At 41.0% G+C, this 14,982-nt stretch overlaps 1 protein-coding gene across 1 annotated transcript in view; it reads right to left on the bottom strand.

Annotated features, from left to right (window-relative positions):
* The window catches only part of DOCK2 (dedicator of cytokinesis 2), a 4,134,711-nt gene that overhangs the window by 2,879,310 nt on the left and 1,240,419 nt on the right, over nt 1–14,982 (bottom strand). The gene's annotated exons all lie outside the window — the stretch shown is intronic.

The raw sequence follows: 14,982 nt of genomic DNA, 5'->3' as shown, positions 1-14,982 counted from the left end.
ATCCAAGTTGGTATCAGATGTCAGGGACTCCTGTTGGGAGTCTAGATACTTCCTCTTACAAACTATCTTCCTGGGAACCTCATCAGTGGGAGCTTCTGGTGAGGTCTTGGAAGAGCATGGGCCACCCAGTGGGACTTCCTGAGGCTCTGGGTCTGTACACTTGGCAAGGATCTGTGAAGCAGAAGCAGACACAGGTGCTTTAGGGGAGGAAGAAGCTGGACCTGAGGTCGAAGATGTCTTAGAAGACATAACTCTCCTCATGTCTTTGAAGGCACCCCTGCTCCGATGCGAAGGGACCAACGGATCTGAGGAAACCGTCAAAACCCCCAGCACTGGGACAGTGAGCTCTGAGCCAGAGGTAGGAGCCGAGCTCATCTGAGCCAAGGCCCCGAGAGGCAGAGTCGGAACTGACAAGTCAGTCTGACTATCCTCCCCAGACCCGACCAGAGAGTGTTGGTTCCTAGATTCCTCGATCAGCGCCGAGGACGTCAGAGTAAATGGAGCAAAGACAGTGGAGCAGGCATCGGCTCCGAAGGCTCCATGATCAACTAGTCCGACTCCTCCTGCTCTGAAGGACCTGTATGGCTCAGAGGAGGAAGAGTAGTAGCTGGCAAAAGGGTCTTCGGCTCCGAAGTCACTTGGCTTGGATCCAATAAATATTTAGCAAAGGATAGTGCCTGTAAAAGCTTCTGCACCACACGATCCACATCCAAATCAGAAAGGCTAATGGAAGACCGAGATGAATGGATCGAAGGTGGTACCGACTGTAAAAGTGATTTTGGTATTTCTGATACCTGTTCCAATACCAGGGACCAGCTCCGAAAAGATAAGACAGTCGGCTCCGAGATCTGTGGAGCCGATGTCTAAGACTTTTTTGATTTTATTTTATTCAGTAGAAGTCTTGGAAGACTTTGAGGACTTACTGGATCCATCTTGGTCGCTCAAAGCCTCCTGGAAAGAAGGTTTCAGTAAACCCCTGTCAATCAGTTTCCTCTTTCTCTCCTGGAGAACCCCAGAAAAGGAATGGCATATGGAGCAGCTTTCTTGGAGATGTAATGCTCCTAAACAATAAACGCAGTTTACATGACTGTCAGTGACAGACATTTGTCTGCCTACATTTAGGGCATTTTTTAAACCCTGACTTAGGGTGTTTGTCCTTATCATCAGCCATTTCTAACAAGCACAATGTTATTAGGGTGCTGTAAAAAAACAGACACACCCAACAACAATTAAGAATAACAACAAGCCTTCCTAAAACTACAGGCTAAATATAAATGGCACAAGCCCTTCATAACTATGGCCTAAAAGGTCACACACACAAACTATTTATCTAAGCAGAAGGTAGATAAAAATATCAAAGTTGTGACATAAAATCACTATCTAAATGCAAACAACAATACTATATACTATTGTTTAACACACTAAATATTTATTTATTTTACATTTGTTGACCAGGATTGTCCGATTGAGCTGAAGAGCCCTTTTTCAGTGGAGGCCCAGGGAGAAAAGCTCCAACATATTATATAATTTTCATTATAAATTAGCATTAAACAGCAATGTTACAGGATTATTATAAGGCATTAAGTAGCAATACAATGTTATACAGTGTCAATAATCAGGAGTATAGCATAACTATTTCAAGATGTATAAAAAGAAATATGTCATTAAGATGAGTATAGTTTTTGGGGTAAGTGGTTAAAAAAACAAACAGTTTTATCATGATGTAGTTGCATGAAGTCAAGACAATTACAATAGAATGTTTCTCTCAGGCAATTTGCTTAATAGATTTTATAAGACAGTAGAAAAAGTAGCCAAGGAAGACTAGAGAGAGAGCTAGTGAGAAAAGTGAGTTAAGGGCAGAAAGTAGATTAGGGTACGAGAAGTAGGGGATGTTAAGGAGAGAGAGTGCAGTGGCAGGACCAGTGACTTTTAAAGTGCTCTTTGGTGGCTGTCTTAAATTGTTTAGGATGTGTAAGGGTCCTGATTTCTAGTGGGAACCTATTCCAGGCAATAGTAGGGTGATAGCTGTACATGTTGTGTCCAAACTTAGACTTTGGTTTGAAGATTTGTAGTAGGTCCAAAGACATGCATCTGGAGCATTTCTCCCCGGGCCTCCGCTGAAAACAGGCTCTGTGGAACCTAGTCGGACATTCCCGGTCAACAAATGTTAAAAAAATTAAATAAATAAATAAATAAATAAAGGTCTTGGTTAGAGCTTCGGAGAGGTCTGGAGGGAGAATAATGGGAGATGAGAGGGGATAGAGCTGGGCAGTAGGAAGGCTGGTATAGGATAGAAAGGATGATCTGGAGCTGAGAGCAAAGAAGCTGGTGGGGTAATTCAAGACTCTTTAGCTGTTTTAGAGAGAGACAGTGATGGGATTTGTAGATTTGTTGAGCAACAAATGTAGGTACCTTGTTGTAGGTAGATTCGAGTTTGGTCAGGAGTGCTGAGTTAAGATTTGTGAGAATTTGAGAAGTGTGCATTAGACTGGGTAGAAGGTAGCTAAGAGAGAGAGAGAGTAATCTTGGCTTCAGAGGTAAGGAATTTCTTGTTACAGTAAAGGAGGCTTAGTTACATAATAATAATAATATAATAATATAGACTTTAGCTCTATTTATTTTAAAGCTGTGACAAAAAGGTCACTATCTAAGCACACACACTTAAATCTAAACTAATACTAAGGAAAACTGTGACAGAAAGGTCACTAAACACAATTTAAAACGCTATAATCTAAACAAGGCCTAAGAAAAATGAGGCCAAATAGTAATCTATGAAAAAGTACAGCAAGGGAAGGGAAACTACACAGTAAAGCTTTACGAGCTTATCTAAGTATCTAAAACAACTATTTTAGAAGAATTATCAAAAAAATTGAAAAATATTTGAAAAATAAGGTTTTTACTGGCCCGAGCTAGTGAGAAGCTCTGATATGTTGCAGCGGCAAACTATATCTGAGGTAACTCTAGGTGCATCATGGGATAGGGACTTGGCCTTGAGCTATCTGAAGACCTCGAGCTTTGTAGTAGGCTAACTCAGAGCCAAGGATTGGCCTGGAACCCATCTGTAAGAATGAACGGTGAGATAGAACAACTTCTCATCTGATGATATTATTAATAAAAAATCGGAAACAAAAATCATGACAGGGGATGTTAGTAAGGCATATGATAATATTTAGTATGAAGCATTACGGGGTATTTTACAAGCATATAACATAAGTGAAAAATACTACAAGTACCTAAATCAAAATATGAAAAGAATTATGTAAGACTGAACATAAAAGGTTGGACTGGGGATGATTTGAAAATAGAATATGGTACAAAACAAGGATGTCCTGCAGGCTATATAATCTTTGCTATAACCATGAACACAGTAGTAATGGAAACTAATAACATGTCAAGTAAGAGAAGATATAGAATGATGGAGGGAATACAGTTGCCAATATTGTATACTTATACTGATGATATTGTAATAATAGCAAAAATAAAGCCTGGATGGAAAAAAATTAATGGGAAATTAAGTACACAGTTGAAGAAAATTGGTTTAAGAATAAATAAAGTCAAAAGTAAAGGATTTGGGTATGACGGTATTATAGGAGGTGTGGAATATAATGAAAAGCAGAGATATTTTAAGAATAGTATTTGAAAGCACAGAATACAGACATAAACAATGAAAGAAAAGAAAAGCTTATTTCAACAGATTTTAGACAAATATGGTTATTATAATAACAGGAGAGTAATTGTGATTAAAGAGGCATGCATGAAAAGAAATGAAATGATATAAGAAAAATGTTAGTAGTTATACAATGTGATAAGTTACAACTTTGGGACAAAAATTCATGGACTTAACAAATAGGGTACATATAGAACTGAAACAGATTATTTTAAAGTATCAAAAGGTATAGTTATAGGAGAAGTGGAGGTTAGAACAGGATTTTCTAATCATCTTCAATGCGGCTAGATATAAAGGAAAATAAGTAATACAAAAATAGACAAAGAAATAAAAAGTATAAATGGGAAAGCATGGAATGAAGAAGGAAAGAGATTAGCAACACAGTTATGGAAAGCTCATATTACTATAAGAACATTGTATAAAAACTGGTCTGAATGGTTAATGATATTTAAGCCTGGTTAATGATATCTAAGGATATTTAAGCCTGGGACCTGAACTATGTCTTGGAAAAGCTGACATTGCCTCCCTTCGAACCAGCTGCATTAGCAGACCTAAAACACCGGAAGACTGCCTTGCTCTTGGCTATTACTTCAGCTAGGAGGGTGGCAGAACTTCAAGCACTCATGGCCACTGAACCCTTCATTATCTTCCATGCAGACAGTGTGTCTCTCAGGACTAATCCCTCATTTATGCCAAAGGTAGTATCAGATGTGACCCTAAACCAGGTTATTCATCTCCCCACCTTCTTTCCAAACCCTCAGAATAAAGGGGAGAGAATCCTGCACGCACTATATGTGCACATACAGTTAAGATACTACCTGGACAGAACAAAGTCCATTAGGAAAATGGATCCACTGTTGGTTGCCTTCACCACAGGGAAAGAGGGGAAGCCCATCTCCAAACAGACCATTTCTAAATGGATATCTCACTGCATACAATTCTGCTACACTTTTCATGGAAAACCTCCTCCTAAATCTATCAGAACACATTCCACTAGGGCAGCCTCTACTTCCACTGCCTTCCTTAGAGGAGTACCCACCAGGGACATTCTGGAAGCTGCCACTTGGACCTTGGTCCACACCTTCACCAAACATTGAAGGCTCAGTCATGGGACCTCTCTTGTTTGGTATATATTTCTCTGATGTACAGGCTAACATGGGAGGACTATGGCTGACCAGGTTCGCAGATGACTGCAAACTGGGTGCCATAATCGACTCACCGACTGACACAAGCATCCTCCAAAAGGGTCTCACAGAGATGGATAACTGGTGCCAGAGCCATGGCCTAAAGTTAAATGCCAAAAAGTGCATAGTCATCCCCTTTGGGAAAAACAAAGTGCCCACAAATTACCACATAGGTGGTAATCCATTAAGTACGGAAGAAGTAATTAGGGATTCGGGGACCCAAGTAGATAGCAATCTCTCCTTTGACAATCACGTTGCCAAAGTGGTTAGAAAGACCTTCTATATAGCCCACCTTATCATAAAAGGGTCCACATCTAGATCAAGAGAGGTCATTGTGCCCCTCTACTCATCAGGCCCATAACTGAATCTAGTGCCCCATTTGGGATGTACCTTACCCGACACCTGTAGCAACTGGAAAGACCCCAAAAGTACCTCACCAAGAGGATCAAGGGACTCAAACAGATGCCCTATGCAGTTAGGCTAAAGAAACTCCAGCTCTACTCAGTTGCTTACCGCTTACTCAGAGGTGATCTGTGCCTGACGTATTAAAGCCATGTCCAACCCAGAATTAATGGACATGCTCCACCTCAGGAAATCCAAATCCCTTAGAGCTACACGCTCCAGGGACTTAAACCTCAGCACAGAAATAAATAGGACATGCTGGAGGGACAGATTCATATCCCAGAGGCTCCCCTCACTCTGGAACAAAATCCCAATCCATGTTAGGCAGAGCCCCTCAATGATCCTCTTCAAGAGAAATCTTGACGAGTGGATGGGAGATTGTAGGTTTACCCCTGGGATCTCTTCTGTGTCCCTACTAGACAGAGGCACAGTAAACTAACCTTAAAAGGGCCATCTTCTGTGATCTACTATACAGAGGCACAGTCAACTAATCTAAAAGGGTGGCGAAAGCCAAAATAACTCTGGCTAGGCTTATAAATGCCCTAGGGCAAATAGCCTAGTATCAACCTATGAACCTATGAACCTACAGTTGCAATATGAGTAAAGAAAGAAAAATATAAAAGAACACATAATGATGCATTGGAAGATTTAGAACATAATGATAGAAAATACTATGACAAAGATAAAGAATAATATGAAAGAAATCAAGAAAAACAGAAGAACTGTTATATAAGCAAATCTTTTTTTACAAGTCAAAAGAGAAAAAGTATCAAGGTGCTTAAGCAAATTAGTAAAAGAAGATGCTAGTGTAATGAGAGAAATAAAAAATGTAAAGGAGAAATAGAAAGAACTCAGGGAAATATTATGATTAGTTTAGTACAATCTTCTTCTTCTTCTTTCGGCTTTTCCCGGTTAGGGGTTGCCACAGCGGATCACCTGTCCGCTCATGATTGGCAGTGGAGTCTTACAGTGTCGAGTTGCCAGCCCAACCTTCCACAGAAGACACACACACACGCACTCACACCTAGGGCCAATTTAGAGTGTCCAATCCACCTGCAGCATGTCTATGGGATGTGGGAGGAAACCGGAGCACCCGGAGGAAACCCATGAGACCACAGGGAGGACATGCAGACTCCGCACAGAAGGCACCCCAGCCGAGGATCGAACCGGAGAACCTCTTGCTGTGAGGCAACAGTGCTAACCACTGCATCACCGTGGCCGCCCCATGATTAGTTTAGTACAATATGTACAAGAAATGTTTAAAGAAAAAAGGTAGGTAGTGAAAAAACATGGAAAGTAAAAAAGTTAACAGAAAAAGAGAATAAAAAGTTGGAAAAGGAGATTTATTTAAATGAGCTAGATAAAGTATTAGGGCAAGTAAATATAGATCTGGCTGAGGCCCAGATGGAATAGGATATGAAATGTATAAAAATTTAAGGCAGTGACAAAAAAATGTTTTTAAAGATTTTGAATGAATGGTTAAATGAAGGTTTTATGTATAAAGAATTATGTAGTGGAATACTAAAATTCATATGGAAGAAAGAAAATATAAGTAATTTAAAAACTGGAGACCAATAGTATTAAATAATAATTATTATAAAACATTTATGAAAATAATACAAAAGAGATTTGAAACTAAAATGGAAACTTTTACGGAAAATAGCATATATAGTATCAAGGGGAAAGGGTTGTCAAGAATTATTAATGACAGAGAAATTGTGGATGATATTATGAAGAGAAAAGCAGCAAAAATTATGATAAGATACCTTAATAAGTCATTTAACACTTTTAGACATTAACACTTATAGGTAATAATGAAAGAATATAAGTGAGAAAGTTAGGAAATTACATATATCAGCATATAGTAATAATAAAGCAAAAATACTTGTAAATGGCTGATTAAGCTAAGTGGTACATATGAAGAGTGGTGTAAGGCACTGATGCCCAATGAGTTGTATGTCTTTGCATTAGTTATGTATACACTACTTCATTCATTAAATTTGTTCAAAGTGTTAAAAATGGATAAATGAAAAAGATGAGACGCTAGTAGTAAAACTGTATAAATATAAGTATGACAAATTTTGAGGTATGTTAAAAAAAGAAAAAGAGTGTATAAATGAGAAATTAAAATATTGCCAAAAAATACTTTTGTGGAAAATAAAAATTGATGGTATAGAAAAAAGATGGAAGTGTGGTATAAGAATGCAATGATAAAACATTACTATGTAAAACCATGGGAAAATCTAAAAGATGAAAAAAAAAAATAAAGCTATAAAAATAAGAAGCAGATGGTATAACCAGAAAGTAAAATGTCGATATTTTGTGGAGATTGGTAAGAGATAAATTGCCAGTAAAAGAAATATTCCATATAAAAAGAAAAATGATAGAATATGTTTACATTGTCAAGAAGACTAAGCTGTGGAACATGTGTTTTAGAAATGTAAAAGAGTAAAAAAAAGTTATGGGGAAAACTATGTAAAGAAGATTTTTTGAAGATTTAAAAGAAGTGGAAAAAATAAACATGTATATGATTAAATATGGATATTACAACAACAGAAGTGAAGAATATGTTAAAGGAATAGATAAAGTATCTTTTATGTTATATGGGTTATATGGAATGAAAGAATAAATGAAATTATGTTTAATGGAAAATGGAAATGAGTATTTAGTAAAATCAGACAGTGATTGTGGAAAATGAGTCGGGGTCTAACAGGGATATACTTTTGTAAATGTTTGTAAATAACAGTTATTTTTGTATATAAATAAAGGGTCGATACTCTTTTTGTTAGATGCCTTAGGATCTTTTACATTCAGCAGTGCTACCAGCAAATCAAACAGATGGGACCTCAGTTTAACATCTCATCAGAAGAACAAAACAATCAGGAGTGTAGCATTCCCCTTATAGGTTCATAGGTTGGTACTAAGCTATCGGCCCTAGGGCCTATACAAGCCTAGCCATAACAATTCCCTGGATATTTCTTCCCACAATATTTACTTCCCTGGACCCCTGTCTAGCAGGGCGACTGACATGATCCCTGGGGTGAATTTCCTATCTCCCATCTAATCGTCAATTTTCCTTTTGAAGAGGGCCACGGAGGTGCTCTGCTTGACATGTATGGGCAGTCTATTCCAGAGTATGGGGAGTCTCTGGGTCAGGAACCTATTCTTCCAGCATGTTTTGTTCATTGTAATGACAAGGTTTAGATCCCTGGAGCGTGTGGCTCTGAGGGATTGGGATTTCTTTAAGTGGAGCATGTCCAACAGCTCAGGGTTTGACATGGCTCTGTATGTTAAGCAGAGATCGCCTGACGATATGCCACAGAGTATAGCTGGAGTTTTTTTAGATGGTCAGCATAGGGCATCTGCTTTAGACCTGTGATTCTTTTAGTGAGGTATTTCTGCGGCCTTTTCAGCTGTTGCAGATGTCTTGTGAGGTACATACCAAATGGGACATTGTACTCTATAATAGTTCTAATGAGGGATGAGTACAGTGGGACAATGACCTCCTTTTTTTCTGGATGAAAAGCCCTTAGTGATGAGGTGTGCCACATAGAAGGATTTCCTGACTGTTGTGGCGATGTGGTTATCGAAGGTGAGACCACTGTCCACCTGTGTTCCTAAGTCTCTCATCACACTTTCAGTGTTTAGTGTATTGCCACTTATGTGGTAATTCATGGGTACATGTTTTTTCCCAAAGGGGATAACTATGCATTTCTTGGCATTAAGCTTGAGCCCATGGTTCTGGCACCAAGCATCTGTTTCTGTAAGGCCCTTTTGTAGACTATACACATCATTTGGGGATTCAATAATGGCTCCCAGTTTGCAGTCATCTGCAAACTTTGTTAGCCAGAGTCCCTTAGTGTTGGCCTGTACTTCAGAGAAGTAGATGCCAAACAAGAGCGGTCCCAGGACTGAACCCTGACGTACTCCACTTGTCACTTGTCTAGAGCTGGATTTGGAGTCAGCTACTTTTACAGTCTGGGTTCTGTCAGTAAGCCAGCTGGCAACCCTTCGAGTGACGTAGGGATTTATTCCCAGCTTAGTAAGTTTATCTATGATTCCAGAGTGGGGGATGGCGTCAAAGGCCTTGGCAAGGTCCAGATAGGCTGTGTGGACCACCTTACCCTTGTCCACAACTCTGGAGACTGACTCAAAGAAGTTAATCAGGTTCAGGAGACAAGATCGGCCCTTCACGAACCCAAACTGGGTGGGGTCCACTGTTTGAAGGTTGCCAATGTCTTTGTTTATAAGTTCCATGATAATGCGTTCCATGCCCTTGCAGATCAGGCTTGTCAGACTGATGGGACGGTAGTTCCCAGGAGCCAAGGTGGATCCCCCCTTGTGGAGTGGGATAACTGTAGCTGTGCACCACTCAGTGGGCACGAAGCCTGAGGTGAGGCTATGATTAAACATGACACTTAGGTGAGGTGCCACTTCATTTTGTATAGGTTCATAGGTTCATACTAGGGTATCTGCCCTAGGGCATTTATAAGCCTAGCCAGAGTGTGTTTGGCTTTTGCCACCCATTTTAAATGAATTTTGCTATGCCCTTTTTCGAGGTTAGTATACTGTGCCTCTGTCTAACAGTGACACAGAAGTGATACCCGGGGTAAACCTACGATCTCCCATCCACTCATCAAGATTCCTCTTGAAGAGAGTCAATGAGGGACTCTGCCTAACCTGGACTGGGATTTTATTCCAGAGTGAAGGGAGCCTCTGGGTTATGAATCTGTCCCTCCAGCATGTCCTATTTATTTCAGTGCTGAGGTTCAAGTCTCTCGAGTGCATATCGAACAAGAGAGGTCCCAGGACTGAGCCTTGTGGGACGCTACTTGTAACTGGTTTGGAGTCTGACATGGCTCCAGCAATTCTAACCATGTGGGTTCTGTCCTTGAGCCAGTTTGCAACCCATCTAGTGACATAGGGGTTTATATTTAAGCTGGTGAGCTTATCTATAATGCCCAAGTGGGGTATTGTATCGAAGGCTTTTGCGAGGTCCAGGTAGCCTTTGTGGACCACCTTCCCCTCGTCAATGGCCTTGGTGACTGTTTCAAAGAAATCAACCAGGTTTAAGAGGCAGGATTTGCCCTTAACAAAGCCGAACTGGGTAGGATCCAGTGTCTGTAGGTCCCCAATATCTTTATTTATGAGGTCCATGATGATCCTTTCCATAGCTTTACAGACCAAGCTAGTCAGGTTTATGAGGCGATAGTTTCCAAGATCCGTTGAGGCACCACCTTTGTGGAGAGGGACCACTGTTGCTGTACGCCACTCTTTGGGTACATATCCTGTAGTAAGGCTGAGATTGAACAGTAGTTTTATGTTTGGGTTTAGCTCTTCTTGGAGTTCATGTAGGGCGAGCCGGGACACCATCTGGTCCCATTGATGCTGTGTTTTTTGCTTTGGAGAGGGCGGCTCTTACCTGAGCATCTGAGATGTCAGGGGGGCAGCACTCTGCTGGGATAGATATTTGCCCTTTTTGTGGGAAGGGGAAGTATGCGCTGAACCTGTCAGCTAGGATGTTGGCAATGTCTGTGGGTTCGGTGTATTTTTTGTCATTTTGGACTAATTCTGTGCATATCTGGGAATTTCCACCCAGGTTCCTAACATACCTAAAGAAAGCCTTGTGATTATCCTTAGTGTCCTATGCAATTTTTCTCTCGAAGCTGGCCTTAGACGATTTCATGAGTGCCCATAGTTTTTTGCTAATACTGATCACAGATGCCTTCCCTTTTGGGATTTTGCTCTATCATGTAGTACCTTCCTCCTTCTATTGTATAGTTTGTTTATGGCTGGGGTCCACCAGACAGGACTCCTGCCTTTGGAGGATTGGGTCTTGGTTTTATTTGGGATTGCATGATCCATGCATTCCTGAAGGTGTTTATAGAATGCGTTTATAAAGGATTCTGCAGTCTGGGCCGTATTTTCCACAGGCCCGGGGGCTTTGAAGGATTCCACCTCGGTTTTGAGGAGTGTGAAATTTGCTTTAGAGATGTTTTTACTGTGGTTTTCTGGGCAGGGGGGGGGGGGTCGGGATGTGAATATCCAGTGAGATTAGTTTATGGTCTGATCTTACCAGTGAGGGATACACTTCTGGACTGGAGCATAGAGCCCCCATGTTGGTGATGATCAGGTCCAGTATGTTTTCCCCTCTTGTGGGAGTGGTAACAAGTTGTTCCATAGCATTTGAGTTTATAAATTCTAGGAACCTTTGGGCTAGGGTGTTGGAGCTAGAGTAATGCTCCCAGTCTATGTTTGGGTAGTTGAAGTCACCCAATATAATGGTGTTTGGAGAGACCTTCATATTTTCAAGTGTTCTCAGGAAGGCCGAGTGGGGTTCCTGGGTTTGGGAGGGTGGTCTGTAGCAGGCTATAAACTGGAAGACAGTTTTACTCACTGTTAGTTGCACATGGATAGTCTCTGATGCTTCGTGCTGTGCCACCAACCTGGAGGTGTGCGTATCTTTGATGAATATTGATACTCCCCCCTCCTTTTGTGGTTCGGTCCAAGTTTTGGGGCCGAAAAGCATGGTATGAGGTATAACCCAGTAGTGCTGGGGTGCTCTCAGGAGCCTTGAACCAGGTTTCTGTTACTGCACAGATATCGATGTTCTCCATGCTAAGGAGAGTTTCGAATGCATGCATCTTGAGGTTTAGACTTCTGGCGTTGAGTAGCATTACACTTAGTTTCTTATCCCTTGTGATACCTATGGAGGTGGGTTTGTCTTTTGAGCCTTGCCTAAAAAAGGCACTATGGGGGTGGCAAGAGCCTTTGCCAATATCCGAAAGCCCAGGGGTGACAGGTGCAAGCCGTCCCTAGCGAAGCATCGTGGCTTGTCGAGCATGTCATCCCAGGCTGACAGGCACTGGATCCCCTTTGAATGACACCAATACTTAAGCCAATTGTTGAAATTGATCATCTTGTCTTCATATTGTGACATAATTCTTGGTGAGTGTAAGATGCTACTCAAGGTCAGGGTCATACCGGCCTGGGCTACATGCTCAGAGAACTCCTCTATGTCTCTTTTCATGTAGTCCATGTAGTACACAGCCCGGGATGCCATCTGGTCCCATGGATGCTGTATTCTTAGCTTTGGAGAGTGTGGTTTCTACCTGTGTGGCCATGATTACCGGAATTTGGCAATCTTTTGGTATTGAGATGGGCCCTTTAAGGGGTGAGAGGGGGGTGAAGTTTGCACTAGATCGATCTGCTAGTATATTGGCAATATCCTTGGGATCAGTATATTTAATGCCATTCTGTTGTAGCTCAGAGCAGATCTGAGCATTGCCATTTAGAGTCTTGACATAACTATAGAATGCCTTGTGGTTGTCTTTGGAACCTTTGGCAATTTTATTTTCGTAACTAGCTTTGGAGGATTTTATGAGGGATCTCAGCTTCTTACTGAGGCTGGTAAGGGAGTTTTTTGCATCCTGGGATTTTCCTCTTTTCTGGAACAGTTTCTTCCTTCTGTTGTATAGTTTGTTTATGGCAGGAGACCAACAGATTGGCTTCCTTTTTTTGGAGGAGAGCATCTTGGTTCTATTTGGGATGGCACAATTCATGCACGAGTGGATGTGCTTGTACAGCGTCTTAGTGTAGGATTCATCAGTCGAACTTTCAGCTCCCATCTGCATGGGTGTCATAAAGTTTGTCACTTCTGACTTGAGTAGCATGAAGTTGGCTTTGGAGAAGTTTTTTACAGAGGTTTCCGTACTGGGGGGGTGGGGGTGGGATGTGGATGCCAAGAGTGATTTGCTTATGGTCAGATCTGACCAATGAGGGGGTGACCACTGGTGTGGAGCATCTATCTCCCATGTTGGTAATTACCAGGTCTAGGATATTGCAGCCCCTGGTGGGACAATGGATTAGTTGATCCAGGGGATTGGAATTTATGAATTCCAAGAACTGTTGGGAAAAGGTGTTGGTACCCGAGTAGTTTTCCCAGTTAATGGCAGTGTAGTTAAAATCACCCAGTATTACGGTGTTTGGCTGTATCTTAATATTTTCCAGTATGTTTAGAAAGGTGTAGTGAGAATCTTGGGGCATGGGTTTAGAAAGGTGTAGTGAGAATCTTGGGGCATGGTGGGGGATTTGTAGCAAGCTACAATTTGGATTGCAGTCTTACCTTGTGTTAGTTGCACCTAGAGAATTTCAGATGCATTGTGTTGGGCAACTAGCCTGGAGGTCTGAATATCCTTGGTGAATATGGACACTCCTCCACCTTTAGTGTTTCGATTTTGGTTTGGTGGCCGAAAAGTGTGGTAAGAGTTGTAGCCTGGTATTGCAGGGGTGCTCTCTGGAGCCTTGAACCAGGTCTCAGTTACTGCACAGATATCGATTATACTGCACTACAGTGTCAGTAATCAATCTACCCTGTGTGGGAATATAACCTATAGCAGTGGTGCACAACCTTTTTGTGGGGAGGCCACTACACAAATTCTTAATGTATCTGCGGGCCACCTCAAAACATAGTAAGTCATTATGAGTTAACAATAGGCACAGGTGACTGGCATTTTTACTTAAGATAGCAGTCAAGAAATTTCCTGCTTTCTACATCAACTTTGCATTTAACTTTATTCTGTCTTGCAGCCATGACTTATTACAAACTCTTGCAGAAAGGTACTACTGTGTACAGACCACAAGTTATAAACAACAAAGAACAGTTACTTCTGCAGCTAAAATTAGAGATGTGTGCAACTGCAGTCAATTAGGTAAGTAAGCACGTCCTGGAAAGTTTGCATTTCTGGAGTAAGGCATAGCATTTTTTTCACTTTTTCAAAAATTTTTGGTTACTCTCTGGGGGCCGGATGGTGTTGCATCGAGGGCCGGATTTGGTCCTGGGCCCAGACATTGTGCACCACTGCCCTATAGCCTTCTGCACCAAAGGAGAGTGTACTACTTCTGGCACCACTGCCACTGGTTTAGGCGATGACACCTGTGCCATATTCAAGCTTTTCTTAAGTTTTGTTAACAGAAGTGTGAACCATAGGTATGAAAATGCCACCAGGTAACAGACCACTGTGAATGTTATTATAAATGTGGCCAGTGAACAAGCAGATTATAGTTAGAGTGCTAAAACCTGTCTGAAAGTCGTACTGAGCAACAGGTTATCTGTAATACTTGTTTACATGGTTTAGAATTTGTCAGCAGATGATTTTCTCAAAATTATATGTGATAGTACAGAGATGTGCAATTAGCCTGATGCCTGATAATGAATGGGAGGAAGTCTTATCTATTTTTGAGGTGAATTTCTTGACATCCAAATCTCAGACACATAACAAGCTGGTTATGATCAGAAATCTGACCATAATCCTCCATAACTGTGATGTCACCCCCTTGCTATATGGGCCAAGAAAGCATATCCATCTCCTGACACAGTACCTCTCTGCAAGTAAAGTACACTATCAAAATATCATAGCCCTCAAATAAATACAATGACAATGTACACTACAAAATATACATGAGAGTATTCTGTTCATATAAGCATTCACTGTGCAATTATTAGCACAAGGGAGATTAATATTTGAATGTGTTTATTTTGAAAACCGTAGCTGTCATTTCTTCTGCCTTCAATGAAGATAGTCTAGCTGTCCTACAAATGAAGCCCAAACTGAAGTCTAAATTGGTGATATTATTGCAAGCATGCTTTCTTTTCTCTACTCTAAATTCAGAACAGGATCTTTACTATTGTCTCCCTTTAACTTACTGAAGATGCCAATGTTAAAGAAA

The sequence above is a fragment of the Protopterus annectens genome, chromosome 4.part0 (genome assembly GCF_019279795.1).
Source record: "Protopterus annectens isolate FY-2018-M chromosome 4.part0, PAN1.0, whole genome shotgun sequence".
NCBI classification, from domain to species: domain Eukaryota; kingdom Metazoa; phylum Chordata; order Ceratodontiformes; family Protopteridae; genus Protopterus; species Protopterus annectens.
The sequence above is the reverse complement of the archived record's forward strand: the minus strand, read 5'-3'. Positions and strand labels throughout refer to the sequence as shown.